A 6,000-nucleotide genomic window follows, 5' to 3' on the forward strand; every position below is an offset into this window, starting at 1 on the left:
TGTCGAAACTTGAATCAATTAGTAGGTTTTTTCACCAAGTCTTTGCTTCCTCAACCATATCATCTACCAAGTTGGGGATGATTGATATCTACCACCCTCCAACTTGTTTAGGTAGTATCGATTTGGTCCATTAATTAAAATTCGATTTATTTTGCTCCCTTAACTTTCTTTCCGTTAGTTTTAATTCAAAAACGTTAGGTTTTCTTCATTTTTTTCTGGAATTTTTATGGGATTCTTGTTGTTATATGTTGATGGAGATGATATGAAGATGAAAAATAGGAGAAGAAGATGAAGAAAATCTAATGTTTTCGAATTAAAACTAAACAAAAGGACCAAAATATGTAACAGAGAGAAGTTAAGGAACCGAAATAAATCGAATTTTAATTAAGGGACCAAACATCCAATTTAGCCTACAAATTACTAAGTATCAACTTCTAAATAGTTCTTTCAAGTAATCCTCTACTTTAGAACACATGATTAGTTATCATGTTCCCACACATAACCACCTGTTAGCCAATATTTTAAAGGGCTATCATTTAATACGGTCAATGTAGGTTGACCTAGTAGAAGGGACTTAATCTTGTAGCTCCATCGAAGTTGTGTTCTTCAAAGGTGATCGAAGGCGCGCGTCTCCGTTCAATGAGTGAAGGGATTTTCGAAAAAAGCAGTTATCTTCTGGATAAGGTCAAGTGTCAACGGCTATATGTTCGATATCCGTTTGAAATTCGAATCATATGGCTAAGATTAGGTAATTTTCTGCGGTTATAGTTTTAAATTCAAATCTAGGCAGTTATTCTCTATTTTGTATAAATAGTATTATTTTTCTTAGGAAAAAAGGGTCACAATTCAATCATATTAAAAACTTACGTTCAAACTATCCGTAGTTACAAGTTGCAATGTATGAATTTGTGTACCAACTTACATTTAGTCAATCCAATTTAAGTTCATTTCTTTAAATGTCTTTGCAATTTACTTGTTTATTTTGAGTAATTCATTCACTTTTATTCGCATCATACTTCGATTGGATTCAATTGGGTTGAATTCTATTGCCTTTTATTTATTCTTGTTTTTATCAAAGTTCTTCAATAACGAACATCACAATTTCCGAAAGATAAATAAAACACAATATGCTCTTAAGATTTACTAGTTGATCTTGCAAGTAAACATTTTAAAACCAACGATTGTTTACCAATTTTTTTTGACAATATAGGACATAATCCTTTAAGTGTCATTTCATCTCATTTATTTCACAATCAATATATGATTTTTTTTCTCCTTTGATTTGTCAATTAGATAGTTACTATTAAATAATTTTTTTTAGGGACTATTAAAAATATTGTTAATTTTGCTATTAAAAATATTGACAATCAAGTGCAGCTTTACGGTCACACATTTTGTTGTATATTTGATTTCAATTTGCTAATATTGTGAGTGAGATGAATGACGAGGACAAAGCTATTAGTCCTTCAAGATTATATAACATAAAGATCATGGACTTCGAGTTTTTGTCCATGTCATTGATAAATATTTATTGAGTTCATGTGAATTATTGAGCTCTTAGTGTTTATTAATTAACCTGTAGTTAAACAATGCATCTCAATCTTAGTTATATTTATTTTTTTCCACAGATCACAATCTCAGTAGTTAAATAATTCTAAAGATTGTCAACTCTTCTTCGGTGGGGATAAATATATCGGAGCTTCTATAGTGCAGTCAGGAAACTGACTTTTTTGGAAAAGTTAATTATGATCTTAATGTTTGATTCATATTTAAATTGTTGATTACTGATTAATGATCAATAGTAATTCATCCAGTAATACTTGCAACATTTTGGACTTAAAGGTACTATTTTATCGTTGGTATCTTTAATATGCAAAAATAGTTGATGATATTATATGATAGTCTTGAGTGTTATACATTGTGAGTGTTACACTTAAAACAATGTAGGATAAAATTAGATTAAGTGTAGTCTTATTTATATGATGAATTGATGATACTATGAGGGTTTGAACTTTTGATGCCACTGTACAAAAGTGGGGTGTTACTCACTATATTTTTGATGATATAATGTTAACTTCACCAAAAAAAGTCATTTTCATGACTTCACCGTAGAATTTCCCTAAATAATTTAGTTTTGAATGGGCGGCTATGCAATGTGAGGTGTAGTTTAACCATTTTAAAGACTTGGTCAAAAGAAAAACTTTGTTAACTGGTTAAAGATTGTTTCAACCATGGTTTAAGTTCAATACTCCAAATTGATTCAACTGTCACTAGTTAAAGAAAAGACTAACTTTGTTAATTAGAATTAATACTCTCAATCTACTATACCTAGATCCATGGCTGATTAGCGGTACCATTTTGAAAAAATAAGGGTTAAAAATAATTTTTTGTCCTTATAAATATTCTAATTTCACTAGGATAAAAGGTCTAAACAATAATGGAATTCAGAGACAGGATATAATTTGTCATCAGCTGTGACGGAATATTACAATTTGAGACAGAATTTGATATTCTTTTTAGAAGAGGCGACAGAAATTAAACACAAAAATGTCCATCGCAAGTGTTTTCCATCTCTAAGTCTTTCTTTGACTAGCCAAAAATAATATTATTTTAAAAAATAAATGAATGTAGAGACGGAATATAGAGAGGAATGAAAGTAAAGGCCGAATTAATTCCGTCTAAAAAAGGTTAATAGTACTTTAACCCCTATAATATAGGTCATTTCTAGTTTTCCCTATATATGAAATGTTTTTTTTAGATTCCATTTTTGTAATTTGAAGATTTTTTGATTTTGTCTCCAATAAAATCTTTGTGGCATCAAATTACAGAATTTACAGTACTTTCGCCCCTATAATTTGAGTAAAGTTCAGTTTACCCCTGTAATTTGAGAAGAAAATTTCGGTTTACCCCATGCCATATAATCGATTTTGTACAGTCAAAGTTCATGTATGTCGAAAACTAAAAATCTTCAAATTACAAGGACGGAATCTTACAAAAATATTACAGAAAGGAGTACCAGAAATGACCTATATTACAACGAGTTAAAACATTATTAACCCAATAAAAAAATTACTAATAAAACAAGATTTTATTCCAAAATTCAAGAGTCACCCCAACCCCAATATTTCCGCTCATCCAATCCTAAAATTACCCCATCCGTTCACATTTTCATAAAACCCTAAACCAATTTTCAGTTTCCCTCTAAAGTAATATTCCTCTCCTTTCATTTCAATGTTCACTTTTTCCCTCACTCACTATAAACCCTCTAGATCCTATTTCTCATTCGCTCACTGAAAACTGAAAACACTCGTTCTCCTGAAACCTCATTCACCCTCTTCTTCTCTCTCCGTATTATATCCATCTCTCCGTGTTGATAGCCATTTGCAATTCTCGCTAATCTGAAAGTGTGCTTCCGGTCGTTTGGATCCATCTTCACCCTCATTCCCGGCCACCTTTGTTTTCACACTCTCATGTGGGATACTGAATGTGATATGAACTCGGCAGATCAATTTATTTTTGGTACACTTCCAATGAATTTAGAATTCAATTCTTATTAATCTTCCAATTTCAATGCATGCTAAAAGACTCAGTTTTCGGCATTAAATACTAGGCTAAACTGCACTTTTCGCCCCCTATGTTTCAAAATGTTGCAATTTTGGCCCCCTATTAAAAAAAATAGCAATTTTGGACCCTTTCATCCAAAAATTTCTGAGAAGACGCCACGTATCCAAAAAAAGGGGCCATAATCGCAACTTTTTGTAAAGATATATAAGGGGTCAAAAAGCATATTTCCCTTATGTTAGGAGGTCAAAAGAGCATATTTCCCTAAACATAGGAGGTCACTTTTGCCATATTTTTTAATAGGGGGCCAAAATTGCAACATTTTAAAACTTAGAGGGCGAAAAGTGCAGTTTAACCTAAATACTATTCAGTTTACCATTTCAATGTTTCTACGTCTCCTCCTTCTAATGTATATTCTCAGCAAGCAACTCTTCCTAGTTTTTATTTTTTCATTTTTCATTGTGACTATCATTCCTCCAATTTGTTTCACAGTCACTGATCTAGGTCATGCCACTAAGCTTAGCAAGTGTATTTTTTATTTTCCCCAAAAACATAAAAATTGCTTAAGAGGTAGGATCAAGGTTTTAAAAAACGGTGGCGGTTACAACCGCGGTCACGTTAAGGTTGTTGCGATTTCGGCTATAACGGAAAACCTCAAGAGTAGAAAGAGTACTAACTCAATACAAACAACACCCAAACCTCAAGAGGAAGAAAGGCCAGTAGAAGAAGCAAAGTTCACACAAAATATTAATTTCTTACAATCATTCAACAAAAGGATCTCACAACATATATTATACATCATTATTAAACAACTCAATTTTCTTGAATAAACTGACAAATAGCTATATATAACACTTTTTATTTTTTATTTTTTATTGAGGAATGGAAGTTCCAAATCTAGAAGTTCACTTGAAGAAAAGTGAATCTCAAATTCACTGATGGCCATCACCTGCAGTTCACACCAAATTATCAATATATAAAACACAATAAGGATGTCATTAAAAAAAAAACGCTTAATACAAGGATTGGAAGAAGAAGAAAAAAAGTAATCCTTGAAGATCTAGATCAAACCCCAAAAATGAGTAATGTGTAAAATTAAAATAATAAATAAAAAGTTATTCATAAGAAAAGTAACAGGAGGCAAAAGTCGAGAAATTATTTTAGTAAAAATTACATAATGCTTATATTTTGAGTCCGTTTATTATAGCTTTTTTAAGAAAAAAATCACTTATTTAAAAAAAAAAAATTCACAAATTAACTCTAATTAAGAAAGCTAGTCTTCTCTTTAACTAGTGATTGTTGAATCAATTGGGAGTATTGAACTTAAACCATGGTTGAAACAATCTTTAACCTGAACTTACACCATGGTTGAAATAATCTTTAACCTGAGTTAACAAAGTCTTTCTTTTGACCAAGACTTTAAAATGGTTAAAGTACACCTCACATTGCATAGCCAATTTGCCCATTCAAAACTAAATGGTTAAAGTACACCTCACACTGCACCTGAGCATTAACTCTAATTAAAAAAGTTAGTCTTCTCTTTAACTAGTGACAGTTGAATCAATTGGGAGTATAGAACTGAAACCATGGTTGAAATAATCTTTAACCTGAGTTAACAAAGTCTTTCTTTTGACTAACACTTTAAAATGATTAAATTACACCTTACATTGCATAGCCAATTGCCCATTCAAAACTAAATTAAATTATTTACCCCCCACTGCACCTGAGTTGACATTCAATAAAGCAACATTCAATATTAATTATAACTAAGTCCCTGAAAAACAATGATTTGATTATGAAACTGATAAAGCTCTATGAACTTACCTATGGTAACTATGCATAACTAGAGTGGTACGAAGTAAATTCTTTAATTGATCATTCATAAATCTAGCATCATACTAAGAAACCTTAATTTATTAAGATAAATAAACAACTTTTAATTTTGGTACGAAGTTGTTCATTGTTGGTTTGGTATGCCATGTTTTTGAAAATCAGATATACGTTTTGGTTTGCTGATTTGATTAACCTGATTGAAGATCAAATCGATGCATTCTCTGACTTTAATGGAAGACTCAAACCTATTGTATCGATCGAAGCCGTCATTTTAAAAGAGTGTCTTTTAGGGTTTCATGTCTTTATTAAGCTTTGTGCTTATTGTATACATGTTTGTGTGTTGCCATTGATTATCAAAGCACAAAGATAATTTGTTTTAGTTGAGTTGTACTTTGTTATTTGTAAACCGCTCTAGTGCATCTTGCAAGAGTAGATTTTGTTTATTGGAGTTATTCTCCTATTTGATTATAATTATTGTTGAAATCACAAGTTGTGTGATTGAGAGAAGGTGATCGGATCTCATATCAAGGGAGTCTTAGATAGAAATTCACGGGTAGTGATTAGGTGAGAAGGCGGTGAACTATGGTGGTTCACAAAGGACTTTGA

This window comes from Medicago truncatula, chromosome 3, assembly GCF_003473485.1.
Source record: "Medicago truncatula cultivar Jemalong A17 chromosome 3, MtrunA17r5.0-ANR, whole genome shotgun sequence".
Taxonomy (NCBI): Eukaryota; Viridiplantae; Streptophyta; class Magnoliopsida; order Fabales; family Fabaceae; genus Medicago; species Medicago truncatula.